The sequence below is a fragment of the Paroedura picta genome, chromosome 3, assembly GCF_049243985.1.
Source record: "Paroedura picta isolate Pp20150507F chromosome 3, Ppicta_v3.0, whole genome shotgun sequence".
NCBI lineage: Eukaryota > Metazoa > Chordata > Lepidosauria > Squamata > Gekkonidae > Paroedura > Paroedura picta.
The window spans coordinates 175010893-175025073 of record NC_135371.1 but is presented as its reverse complement, the minus strand read 5'-3'; the positions used below and the strand labels follow the sequence as shown (position 1 = coordinate 175025073).

Here is a 14181-nt window from a genome sequence, read left to right as displayed (position 1 = left end):
AAGGTTTCTGTACATTTTCCAAACTGCCCCCCCCCATCTCTTTCTCTCAGTCCTCTCTGGCACAAGTGAGAGTCTGCTGGAAACCTGCACATTTCCCTGCGGTGTGCCAGCTCCATGGCTCTGCACAGGAAATGGTAGCTCCCCCAGTTCTTGGACAGGGCCCTGGGAGGAGGGCGAGTAAACAGTGGGGAGCCTTTCCGTCAGGCGCAAAGAAGCCGCTGTCGGAACCAAACGGAAGGATTTGATTTTTGGGAGGGGGGGGCGTCGAAACAAAGAAAGAGGAAGGATCGCTGCCAGGTTGACAAAGCGCCACATCGTGCAATTAATAGCCTGGGCTCCCTCCAATCATCCTCTTCCCAGATGTGACGGGGGACAGGTGTCCCCTTTGTTTCCATTCTCTGCAGTTTTTCGGGGGACTCAATTAGTGCCTGACCTCGTGGCTCAGAAGGCAGAGCCGTTCCAAACAATGGCAGAGGCGGGCGACACAAACAGCCTTGCGGGATCCGGCGGGATCCCCATTGTGCTCGCAGGGACCAGCCGTTCCCAAACATTCTGCAAGCACGGCCCAAGAACAGAAGGGAGCAGCCTGCGTGGAGAACAAAGGCCGGGCACGGATGGTTTCCACCAGAAACTCTGCCTCGGCTTCCTCGGAGACGGTTCCGCTGCTCCCGCTCTGCGGCCAGTGTGGTGTGGCCAGACTGGGATACGAGAGCTGGGTTCGAATCCCCGCATTGCCTTGGGAGTTCGTTGGGTGACTGACCTCGGGCAAGTCCCATGTTCGTAGCCTAACCGGAGAGAGCCAGCGTGGTGTGGGGGTTAAAAGCGACGGCCCCTTATCTGAAGAACCAGATTTGATTCTCCGCTCTTCCTCCACAGGCAGCCAGCTGGGTGACCTTGGGCCCGTCCCAGTTCTCACAGAGCTCTTCTTGCAGAGCAGTTCTCTCAGAGCTCTCTCAAGCCCAACCTACCTCACAGGGGGTCTGTTGCAAGGAGAGGAAGGGAAAGGTGTTTGCTCTGGGACTCTTCTGGGGCACGGAAAGATTTAGACCAAAACCATGAAACTAGAATATCATTAAGCATGCAGTGCTAAGGTAAAGCATTTATCATTTAGGTAAAGAATTTATTCTTGATTGATGACTATTAAATTTGTATACTGCCCTTCCCTCGTCTCTGTTGTGGGGAAAGGGAGGGAAGGTGATCGGAAGCCGCTTTGAGACTCTTTCGGGGGGTGAAATGGAGAGTAGAAAAACCATCTCATCTTCTTCTTCTGAGCCAGGTTGGACCAGGGTTAGGACTTGGATGGGAGACCAAGGAAGTCCAGGGTTGCTACGCAGAGGCAGGTAAGGACCAACCACCTCTCTTCTTCTCCTGCCCTCACCTGGGTGGCCTGGCTAGTCCCACCTAGTCTGATCTCAGAAGCTAAGCAGGGTCGGACCAGGTTAGTACTTGAATGGGAGACACCCCCCCCCTCCCAAGGCTGTCCGGGGTTGCTCTGCAGAGGCAAGCAAAACCCAAGCCAACTGTGCTTCCTTCTAGCCTAGAAGGCCTACCAGGTTGCCTGAAGCCACAAGCAACCTCAAGGCTCTTCCCATCACAGATTTTGGAATTCCTTTCCAGCAGATTTTGTTGGAGCTCTGTCTGGTAATAATACTATTCACCAGAAGAGGGCACTCCTGTCTTTAGTTTCATGTCAACCCCCCCCCCCAATACATATATTCCTTTCCTTTGGGATAGACTCCAAGCCCATCTCCCAAGCACAGGTTCCCCCTTCCTCCCGCTAGGATATGAGTCCTGAGACCCCACTTCAAAACACCAAAGACCCAAACGGCAAATCTTTCGAGCTCTTGTGAGCTCTTCTTTATCTCCTTCGAGATCGGATAGGCTAAACCCAACAAAGACAGAACTAGAATCCCACCAAAGCTGATTCACAAGGGGGCACTGGCCGGTAGAAATGACAATTCCTCTCCTCTTGGGGGAAATTCAGGCTGAGCTGTTGATCCGTCCTTCCTTGTTTTGATCCGTCCTTCCTTGTTTTTTTCCACGGCACGCCTCTGAAAACATCTGCTTGGCCCAAAAGGAAAGTGCGTTATTCTCTAATGGTAACAGAAAGCAGCCGAAAGGATTAACAGAGTCCCCATTAAAACGCCGGTGGAGGAGAGGGATCCGGAGAAACCCTCTACGAGGTCAGTCTGAACGGCTGCCGGCTGATGAGGAAGCGTGGACAAGTGAGTGTTGTTCCCAGAAGGATGGAAGAAAATAAAGCCGCCCAAGAGAAAAAAGATGCGGGATCTTTCTTTGCACATGACGGAATCACCGCTGCGGAAAAGGCCGGAGTCAGCGAGCGCCAATCACTCTTTCCCCCCCAGAGTAGCAAAAATGGACCCTTTTCTCGTCTTCTTTGTTCCCATTTCTTCCCATGGTGTGAAAATGCGTCCTGGATTGCACTGGCCAGTTGAACTCTCCTTCCAAATTACGGCCCCGTGCTCCGAGTGCGAGGGGATGGAGGGGTGTCAGAAATCCATGCTCTTCCCCTTGCCTTCTGCCCAAACCCCCTTTGCCTCCAATCTGCATCTTGGGTGGGCAAACGGTGGCTCTCCAGATGTCCATGGACTACAATTCCCATGAGCCCCTGCAGGCAAAGACCTCTGCCTGAGACCCTGGAGAGCAGCTGCCAGTCAGAGCAGACAAGACTGACCATGATGGATGCAGCAGAAGGCAGCTTCCTGTCTGGACAGGCATGATGCTCTGGAAGGAGCCGAATATCCTCTTTCCTGCCCACTCCCCCGGGTACTCTCGTGCCATGCATGCCACCTCCTTGAGGTGGATCCGCCTTGACAGGTAGCGCTCCGGCTGCTGTTTGTCTTTTCACTGCAAAGGTCACGTCCCCACCTCCCAAAGGGGGCAGGCCTTCTCCCATGATTTATTGAAGACCCCCCTTCCTCGTGGCTGACTCACCCCTTGCTCCTTCTGGCTCTCTCCAGTTCCCAATGTACATCGGCACTGACACACACGCGCAACTCCGTTCTATTTTTGAGGCTGTCTGCTCAAGGTCAAGATCCTTGGTGGAAGGTCAGGGGAAAGCAGAAGAAGGGGTCCTCTTGACCGTGGGTGGAGAAACATTTCAGGAGGAGGGAGGGACGGATCCTGCCCTACCCTGACCTGGATGCTCCCAGCTAGACTGATCTCGGAAGCTCAGCAGGGCCAGCCTGCGTTATTGCTTGGAGGGGAGACCCTCAAGGAGGAGTAGGGTTGCTGTGCAGAGGCAGGCCATGACCCACCACCTCGCTTTGTCTCTTGCCCTGACCTGGATGGCCCAAGCTAGTAAGGATCTTGGAAGCTAAGCAAGGTCAACCTTGCTTGGTTCTTGGATGGGAGACCACTCAAGAAGTCGATGGCTGCACCTGCAGAGGCAGGCAATGGGAAACCGCTACCTCTTTTTGTCTCTTGATTTGACCCAGATGGCCCAAGCTAGCAAGGAACTTGGGAGCTAAACAGGGTCAGCCCTAGCCAGTCCTTGAATGCGAAGCTACCAAGGAAGCCCAGGGTTGCTACGCAGAGGCAGACAAGGGCAATCCACCTCCGAGTTCTCTTCCCTCGACCCCTGGATTGGCCAGGCTCGCCTGATCTCACCCGATCTGGGAAGCTAGGCAGGATCAGCCCTAGGTTTGTCCCAGGATGGGAGCCCTCGAAGGAAGACCAGGGTTGCCACGCAGAGGCAGGCCATGGCAAACCATCTCAGAATGTATCTTGCCTTGGAACCCCCTTCAGGGTTGCTGTTCATTCAAACGGTGACTTGACAAGATAAGAACCTCCCAAAAACACACTTGGCCTCTGCAGCCGCTAGCCAGAAGAGGGCCGCACCGAGTTCTGTTATCTGAGCGCTCCGTCTGAAGATTATCTCCAGAGCTTTCTCCGACTGCTTGATGTTGAGCATCACTTTGCAAAAACGGTATCTTGTTTCTGCACTTCTGCACATCAGACGAAGCAGGCAGCAGCCGTGACAGCGCGGATCACGGGGGGTTTGCCTTCAAGGCGGCAGCAGGACTCTTTGGTGGCACGGCAGAAACAGATGAAGACGTCCGCCCTGCCGGGTTTACCACTTTGAGCCTCCGTATCGATAGCGCAAAATCCTCTCTGCCACACAGCGCAAGATCACAGCGCTTCGGTTGTGGCCAGATCCGGACAAAGATCCTTAAGAAGAAGAAGAGTTGGTTCTTATATGCCGCTTTTCTCTACTCGAAAGAGTCTCAAAGTAGCTTACAGTCGCCTTCCCTTTCCTCTCCCCACAACAGACACCCTGTGGGGTGGGTGAGGCTGAGAGAGCCCTGAGATTACTGAAGAAGAAGAAGAAGAAGAAGAAGGGTTGGTTCTTAGATGCCGCTTTTCTCTACCCGAAGGAGTCTCAAAGCGGCTTCCAATCCCCTTCCCTTTCCTCTCCCCACAACAGACACCCTGTGAGGGAGGGGAGGCTGAGAGAGCTCTGATATTACTGAAGAAGAAGAAGAGTTGGTTCTTATATGCTGCTTTTCCCTACCCGAAAGAATCTCAAAGCGGCTTCCAATCCCCGTCCCTTTCCTCTCCCCACAACAGAAACCCTGTGAGGTGGGTGAGGCTGAGAGAGCCCTGAGATTACTGAAGAAGAAGAAGAGTTGGTTCTTATATGCTGCTTTTCCCTACCCGAAAGAATCTCAAAGCGGCTTCCAATCCCCGTCCCTTTCCTCTCCCCACAACAGACACCCTGTGAGGGAGGGGAGGCTGAGAGAGCTCTGATATTACTGAAGAAGAAGAAGAGTTGGTTCTTATATGCTGCTTTTCCCTACCCGAAAGAATCTCAAAGCGGCTTCCAATCCCCGTCCCTTTCCTCTCCCCACAACAGAAACCCTGTGAGGTGGGTGAGGCTGAGAGAGCCCTGGTATTCCTGCTCGGTCAGAACAGCTTTATCCATGCTGTGACTGGCCCAAGGTCTCCCAGCTGGCTGCATGTGGAGGACAAGTGGGGAATCAAACCCAGCCTGCCAGATTACAAGTCCACGCTCCTAACCATTATACCAAGCTGGCTGAGTTTGAAGATGTAACATCGAATCAACAACTAGAAAGAGGAAAACATGTTCAGAATGGGTGTGTGTGTGTGTGAAGAAATGGGAATTTAACAGCAATAAAAGGTCCATGGGGAAAAGCCTTGAGTTTCTCAGCAAGAGATCTGACGCTAGTCCCGTCCTTCAACCCCAAATCCTCCCCGTTCTGCCAGCTCTCCTTCCTCAGTGACAGTCTTGAGAGATCACAAGTTTCCCACCCTTCAGAGCTTCCCCCATCATCCATTTTAAACCATGCAAATCATGAACATGAAGATGTGACCCACAAGTGAGTGTAGGGAGGGACAGGAGGGCCTCCTGCAGGGAAGAGAAAACCTCGAAGCTGACGGGTTATTAACACCATCCGACTCTGTCCGTCAGGAGAGAGGACGAGAGAGACCCATCAAAGACCCCACAAAGTACCACTGGCTGGTTTGGAAATTACATTTCTCACCAGCTCAGTCAGAAAGGCACAAGCTATATCGTTGGGGGATTAGAATAGCAGACGACATGCAGCCAGGAGGGGAGCGCTGGGCTCCAGAACAAGAGGCCCAGCACATTAATGCTCTCAGCAAAGGGGTCCCCTTTCACCGGAGGGGTGCTCCGTGCCCCCATCCCACAGGGATATCCCTTGGCTGATTTCCTTTGGACCACGCCAGCCTCTTTGTCTTGGGGGAAAAATCTAGGGGCCATAAAACGTTTCCCGAGGACAGTCTTTCTTTTAACTACTAAAATGCATGAATCTTGTTTATTTTATTTCTTATATTTATGTACCGCCTGCCCCTTGCGGCTGAGGGCGGCTTGCAAAGAACATGGGAAACGAGAAGATCAGTACGTTATAATTACAACTCTGCCACTGCTTTTTTCTTTTTGCAGTGGGGGTGGGGGGTACATGAGGATCTCTTTCGGCCTAAGGACAGAGTTCCCACCCGTTTCCAGAGCTAGATGTGAGTTAAAGAGGAACGAGGGTATAAAATTCTGAGACTCAAAGCTTGCTGGTTGATCTTGGGCCAGTCACATGCTCTCAGAGTGGCCTACCTCAAACGGTTGTTGTGAAAACCATAGTATCCTAGAGTTGGAAGGGACCTCCTGGGTCATCTAGTCCAACCCCCTGCACTACGCAGGACACCCACAACCCTCTCGCTCATCCACTGTCCCCTGCCACCCCCTGGAGCCTTCACAGAATCAGCCTCTCTGTCAGATGGCTCTCCAGCCTCTGTTTAGAAATCTCCAAAGATGGAGAACCCACCACCTCCCAAGGAAGCCTGTTCCACTTCCTCCACTTAAAGTGGAGGAGACAGACAGACCTACCTCAAAGGGTTGTTGTGAGAATAAAGTGAAGGAGAGGTGCTAGAGTATGTATAAAGAAAATAAAACAGTGTCAAGTGCTGGGCAGACGGATTCAAAAGGACTGGGGGGGGGGAGTTCTATGTGGGTCACACCCCAGATCTTCCAGTGGAGTCTACAATGCCTCTACACTGGCAGAGTTTAAATTTGCAAAGCACCAGGCTGCTTAAAAGGATATAATAGTTTTGTTATGAAGAGAAACAACATTGTATAAAAAGAGGAGGGCGAGAGTCCTACCTAACTGTCTAACTGTTGTCTGCACTCATTCTTCTGTTCAGGAGGGAAGCGGGAGGAAGTGCGCTCAAAGGAGTGGGAAGTCTCCAACCAATCAGGACGCAAGAAGAGGTTATTTGAAAATATCAGGAAGTTCCTGACCTAAGTATGCTAATTACACATCTCCTCTGATGCCCCCTGCAGGACATTCTCCACATTCTGTTCGATCATGCACAATACAGATCTCGCAGATCTCCAGCACTCTGCACATGCTTAGTCAAGCCATAAGGGGCGGTCTGCAAGGTTGCAGTTCTGGCTTTTGGGGGAAAAAATCAGACCTGGCAAATGAATTTCAGGATCAATTTAACATAGTTCCGTAAGTGCTTAAAGAATGTTGAATGTTGGGGTGAGCAGATTCCACAACAAAGAGTCAGTCTTTTTCATGCAATGGAAATCCAAATTCCAAGATGAAATTCCCCCATAGGCATTCTTTCGGATACGATAAATCAGGGCCCCGCAAATTTTTTGTGCCCCTGGGGACAGCTGGAATGATGAAACAGCATGGTGGGCACAGCTCACAAAATGGCCGCCGCAGAGGGCGGAGCCAGACTCCAAATGGCTGCCACAAACTTTCAGTTCTACCCTGAAGATCCACATATTGTGGAAACAGCTGATGCCAAAGCAACATTTCCAAAAACCTGTGCAGCTGATCAAATCTCCAACGGCCGATAGCCCCACCAGGCCTCTCCCAATTTGTCTAAACACTTGCCGGGCACCACAAGAGGTGTCGGTGGATTTCGTGGTGCTCCTGGGCGCCACGCTGGGGACCCATCCAATAAACAATCTGTAATTATCTTGTGGAAAGGAGTTGGTTATATGACCTTGTTATTAGCTATTTAATAAGTATCACATACAGAAGAGCAGCGGGTGCCTTGGTTAAAGACCCCTTCTACCCCCCCAAAACTGGCATTAACATGTTGTTATTGTTATTATTAATATTATTATATTATTATTAATATTATTATTATTAATAATAATATAATAATAATAACAACAACAACATGCTAATGCCAATTTTTTTGGGGGGGAGGGGTTTTTAACCAAGGCACCCGCTTGGTTAATAATAATAATAATAATAATAATAATAATTAATATAATAATAAAATATAATAATTAGCATGTACAAGGAAGCCACTGACCCCATTAATGTCCGCCCCCACTCCTCTTCAACTTCAGCGGACCCTTGATTTAAAAAACGCTTTCTGCCTGCCACAAAATCTCTAGGCTCAGAAGACAAGCGACAACGCACCGAAATTAATAAATATGAGCCGATTTCGTGCAGAGCTGCGGGCAAATGGAATTATTTTATTTAAACATGAGTAAGGGCCTATAAATAGCCCCCCCACCCCCCAATTCTCCTTGAAGGGAGAATCACAAGAGAGGATAAACAGTCGGATGAGATCACACCCTCGATTCTTCTCCCGGCTCCCCCCGCCTCCCCAGTCCCCCAAATAATGATTAGAAGGATAAGGCCGCCAAAGTCGTCATTTTCAGAGCTCTCCAATTAGAAGGTTTGTGATTGAAATCAAGACGTTTGAAAGACGGGATCTTGCCACCCGCCGGGTGACAGAGGGAACGAAGGGAGCGTCGCATCCCTGAAACGCAAGAAGCAGACGGCTCAGACCTCTCAGGAGGGTCCCTAAATATAGCCTCAGGCCGAAATCTGTAGACCCACAGAGTGTAGCATGAATTGCCAAGAACAGGCCCAGTTGCCTGATAAGGCATCAAGGACAGAATAGCCCACTCAGACTGACAGCGGCTCTCCAGTTAGGTGGCGATCTTTTGGCTTGGCTTGACCGTCATGGACAGTGGCTCCAATCGGGCTACAGGGAGAGGCCCTTGGCCTCCGACGTCCTCTGGGACCATGGAATTGAAGTCATCGAGCGCAGCCTGCAGCCACTGTGGTGGGACCTTTGGCAAGCCGACCTGTGGTCCGAGGTGCCGTTTGGCACGGTGCTTCTGAAGGACCACACGGCACGTCGGGGGTGTATTTTGTTCTTAAGCACAGGAGACATCAGATAAAACTGAGCCCACTCGAGGGGCACCGGAATGAGCAAGGCCTGCAGGTCACGGCTCCTCTCTAACCAGGCCCTTCCAGTTCTTTTTAGCGTGGACTCATTCTCCTTTCGTTGCCGCCTCTGCCCCCGGCCCATCTGCCTGTTCTTGGCCTTCGTTCCTCGGATCATGGACGGCAATTTTTGCTTTGCCAGCCACATGGCCCCCAAGACGCTTGGCCGTCCTGCCTCCTGCCAACCTCCGTTTCCCGTGTGCTGAGCAGGAACAAAGCAAGTGGCCGGACTGCTCGCATGAATCATAGAATCATAGAGTTGGAAGGGGCCACACAGGCCATCTAGTCCCACCCCCTGCTCAACGCAGGATCAGCCCTAAGCATCCTAAAGCATCCAAGAAAAGTGTGTATCCAACCTTTGCTTGAAGACTGCCAGTGAGGGGGAGCTCGCCACATGAGCGGACACATGTCTGCCGAATCAGACCCTCCGGCTCTCGAGGTTAGCGTTGTCTGCTCAGACTGGAAGCCACTCTCCAGGGTCTTGGGTGGAGGTCTTCTGCAGAACTCACAACATAGCCCTTTGAGCGAGGTTTGAACTCCGGACTTTCTGCCGGCCATGGCTGCTTCCCTCCCCTGCCTCCTGGGGGGATGCAGGAGATGGGGCAGTCAATCCCTCCCATGTCAACTTGTTAACATATTGGGCATTTCTCTTCCCCACAGTCTTGACGGAGGAATGAATCTAACTGGTTGTGACTGGGCAAGGGGCAGCCCGTTTCCTGGGATGCAGCAACCTCGCAAGGCTTGTTGTTTTGCTTTGGAACAGAACTTCCGTAAATCCCCTGCCAGGAGCAGGGACATCTCCCAATGGTGCCACAGCAGCCTCGGATACCTTTTCTTGGCAGTCACCGAGAATTTTGGAGAAAGAGGGTTCAGCTTTCAGAGGGGACTGGATAAGCATCAGCAGCAGAGCCTGGCTGATAACCACGAGGTTTGCGTCTGGGGCAGGGAAGATCTCTCTTAAACTACAAGGACAATGATATAGGCTAGACGTCAGGAAAACGTTTTTCACAGTCAGAGTAGTTCAGCAGTGGAATCGGCTGCCTAAGGAGGTGGTGAGCTCCTCCTCACTGGCAGTCTTCAAGCAAAGGTTGGATACACACTTTTCTTGGATGCTTTAGGATGCTTAGGGCTGATCCTGTGTTGAGCAGTGGGTGGGACTAGATGGCCTGCATGGCCCCTTCCCACTCTAGGATACTAGGAGTCTAGTTCAGCAGTAGAAGGGGCTGCCTAAGGAGGTGGTGAGCTCCCCCTCACTGGCAGACTTCAAGCAAAGGTTGGATACACACTTTCCTTGGATGCTTTAGGATGCTCAGGGCTGATCCTGTGTTGAGCAGGGGGTTGGACTAGATGGCCTCTATGGCCCCTTCCAACTCTATGATTCTGTGATTCTTCTTGGTGCTTGGGGGGCACCAGTGGGGGGGCTTCTGGAGTGCTGGCCCGGCTGGGAGACCTCCCGATGGCCCCTGGGCTTTGGCCACTGTGGCACAGGGGGGTTTCTAACTATCGCGGACGCTAGACCAACGCTCCATCATGCCTTGTCTATTTGTTCCCTCGTTTACCGAAACATTTTGGCTGCAAGGTTATCGTTTTTTTTGCTTCTGCATTCCCAAAGTGGTGAAAAAAAGAAAACACGAAAGATGTCTTTTCCCCCCCCCTCCTCCTCCCCCCCTGGGGAGCTGCCTTCCTTTATTCGAGCGCAATTATTGTCTGGCTTAATTGCCAAGTTTTTCACCTGGACCAGACCCGAGACTCCTTTCCCATCCCTCACAAAAGGGCCTCTGTTGAACTGCTGATAATATGCAAATGGTGGGGGGGGGATTCAAGCAGTTCTTCATTTAAAAGGCCAGGCTATTAATCGACTGAAACCTTTTTGAGCCTTGACAGCCAGATGAACAGGTGAGCGCTGGAGGAAGGCAACAGGTGCATTAAGAGGGAGGGGAAGTGATCAAGGAGGGAGAAAAAGTCCATACAGGGAATCTGGTCCTTACAGACCTCAGATGGGTCTCCATGTTGGACTGCAGCAACAGAACAACGTGTGAGCCGAGGGCAGCCTCTCTTAGCCTTTTTGCAGCTGAGAACCCCCTGGAACATCCTTCAGGCTCTGAGAAACCCCACAAGTGGCCCAATTGTGCAGAAGGTGGTTGGGAAACAGAGCTGTGGACACGCCCACCTGGGGCCCCGCCCCTTCCCACCCCCTCCAGGCCCGTCATTGGCCACCTTGGGAGGAGTGGGTGGGTCGACATGACCACATATGGTCATAGCACCCAGTAAATGTTTAAAATGTTTAAGAAATATATAAGCAATTAATTAACTCCCACCCATTCAGGAAACCCTTCCAGGACCGTCAAGAAACCCTGGATGAGAAAGCCGGGTCCAGGGGCACCTTGAAGACCAACAAGGTCTAATTCTCAGTTTAGGGCCTAGTCTGCACACAATAGATTATGCACTTTCAATGCACTTTAGAAGTAGATTTTCCTGTTCTGCACAGGAAAATCCAGCTGCCAAATCACATTGAAAGTGCATTATCCTGTGTGTGCAGAATAGGCCTAGGTTTCCTTGTACACATGAGCAGCTTCAAAACCAAGAAAAGCTTAATTCAAGGTATATGAGAGAGAGAGAGAGAAGGAGGGAAGGAAGGAAGGAAGGAGGGAGGGAGGGAGAGAGGGAGAGAGGGAGGGAGGGAGGGAGGGAGGAAGGAGGGAGGGAGGGAGGAAGTTAGGAGGGAGGGAGGGAGGGAGGGAGGAAGGAAGGAAGGAGGGAGGGAGGGAGGGAGGGAGGGAGGGAGGGAGGGAGGAAGGAAGGAGGGAGGGAGGAAGGAGGGAGGGAGGAAGTTAGGAGGGAGGGAGGGAAGGAGGGATGGATGGATGGAAGGAAGGAAGGAGCGAGGGAGGAAGTTAGGAGGGAGGGAGGAAGTTAGGAGGGAAGGAGGGATGGATGGATGAATGGAAGGAAGGAAGGAAGGAGGGAGGGAGGGAGGGAGGGAGGGAGGGAAGGAAGGAAGGAAGGAAGGAGGGAGGGAGAGAGGGAGGGAGGGAGGAAGGAGGGAGGGAGGGAGGGGGGAGGGAGGGAGGGAGGAAGGAAGGAAGGAAGGAGGGAGGGAGGGAGGAAGGAGGGAGGGAGGAAGGAGGGAGGGAGGAAGTTAGGAAGAAGAAGAAGAAGAGTTGGTTCTTATATGCCGCTTTTCCCTACCCGAAGGAGGCTCAAAGCGGCTTACAGTCGCCTTCCTTTTCCTCTCCCCACAACAGACACCCTGTGGGGTAAGTGAGGCTGAGAGAGCGCTGATATCACTGCCCGGTCAGAACAATTTTATCAGTGCCGTGGCGAGCCCAAGGTCACCCAGCTGGTTGCATGTGGAGGAGCGCAGAATCGAACCTGGCATGCCAGATTAGAAGTCCGCACTCCTAACCACTACACCAAACTGGCTCTCAGGGAGGGAGGGAGGGAGGGAGGGAAGAAGGAAGGAAGGAAGGAGGGAGGGAGGGAGGGAGGGAGGGAGGAAGGATGGAAGGACAAGGATATGGAGAGAATTCTTTCTCTTCTACATACCAAACAAAAGGGGTGGATCATGAACACCCAACCAATGCAAAAACCTAAAGAGTCCAAAGAACTATGTTATAAAGAAAGGAACAATCACTCTCCAAAATCCCTAAATAACGTGAACAGCTTTTATGAAACAACCAAAATATTAAAAGTCTCCATTTTCAACTGTAAGAGGCCAAACTTGGTTCAATATGCTCCCTTGGCTCCCGCCCCCTTCCCCTTTTTTCCCCATTAAAATACAATTATTCCACAATTAACAGAATTAAAATTTCATAAGTACAAAGGAAGTGTCAATATGGTATTGAGCCATGCCCAGCAAAGTCATTCTTTACAGGTTTATTTCTAAAAGAAAAAAAAATTACATAATATATTATGAATAAAATATACCTTAAAATTTGCCTACTGCAGCCCAATAAATCCACTTCAAGTTGAAACACGTTTAGTCTTTTAACGGTTTACTACTGGAATTTTTGCTCACAGGAACACGGAACTGGGAAAGAGCTGAGGATCATCTAGTCCAACCCCAAGCAAAATGCCCTGTTTTGGGCCCAGAAGAAGGGCAAACCCCCTTCAGGATCCCTGGGGCAGTCTGGCCTGGACGAAAATGACCCCAAAGTTGTGATCAGCATTTCCCTGGGCATGCAAGGATGGGCCACAAGAGCCAAGCACTGAAATGACCCTTCCTGTCTAACCACTCACAATCTGTCTAAATTCACAGAATCTTAAAAAATTAAAGGATATTTGATATGTTTAGTTCTGGTTCTTTGTGCTGATCCTGCGTTGAGCAGGGGGTTGGACTAGATGGCCTCTATGGGCCCTTCCCACTCTATCATTCTACGATTCTAAGAGCAAGTTTTATTTTTGACCGCATCTTTCTTCCTCGCTTTTTTGTCTTGTTCCGCACAGATGTGTGAACTTTGCCGTGCACAGCAGATACGAGAATGTGTGGCACCTCTCATGTACCAGGAGTGGCCAAACTGTGGGTCTCCAGAGGTCCATGGACTACAATTACCATGAGCCCCTGCCCAGGCAGGGGCTCATGGTAATTGTAGTCCATGGACATCTGGGGAGAGACAGTGTGGCTACCCTTGACTGACAGAAGCCCTGATTAAACCACGTAGGAAAAACTCCCGTTTATACTGCCCAGGGACAAAGGCTGAAATCTGGCTTTGGATTCCAGAGCTCTGAAGCTGCCTTAAACTGGATCATCCCGTCAGCACATCAAGGTCAGCCTTGCCTACTAAGGCAGGCAGCTGCTCCCCAGGTTCTTAGCTTAGGGCTCTTTCGTACTACCTCCTGCCTGATTCTTTTGACTGGAGGCCGAGCCTGGGACCTTCGGCACGCCCAGCAAGATGCACTCCCACGGAGCCAGATTTAAAGCACAGATGTGCTCTTTCTGTCCCACGTTCCCTTTCCTGATCTACCGTTTGACAATCCCAGCTGGGAGCTCTCCCAAAATAGATCCGAAGCCTCTCTCTGAGATACGGCCGAGATGTTCCGGATTCCTGAATGACAGCTGCCCGTCTGGAGGTGCCCCTGAAAAGTGGGTGGGTCTAAGCTGCGGACAGCCTTCTTCAACCAAGCAAGACGTAGGAGGAAAGGAAAGGGGGAGCTTGGTCTGTTTAGCCTGGAGAGGAGGCGACAGAGAGGGGATCTGATCACAATCTTCAAGTATTTGATAGACTGCCATATAGAGGATGGAGCAGAGTTGTTCTCTCTTGCCCCGGAGGGACGGACCAGAACCAATGGGATGAAATTAATGCAAAAGAAATTCTGTCTAAACACCCGGAAGAAGTTCCTGACAGTCAGAGCGGTTCCTCAGGGGAACAGACTTCGTCGGGAGGTGGTGGGCTCTTCGTCTTTGGAGATTTTTAAGTATCTG

General features: G+C 51.3%; 1 protein-coding gene across 3 annotated transcripts in view; it reads right to left on the bottom strand.

Moving 5' to 3' along the window:
- Positions 1-14181, bottom strand: part of PDE4A (phosphodiesterase 4A) — a 310971-nt gene that overhangs the window by 103895 nt on the left and 192895 nt on the right. The gene's annotated exons all lie outside the window — the stretch shown is intronic.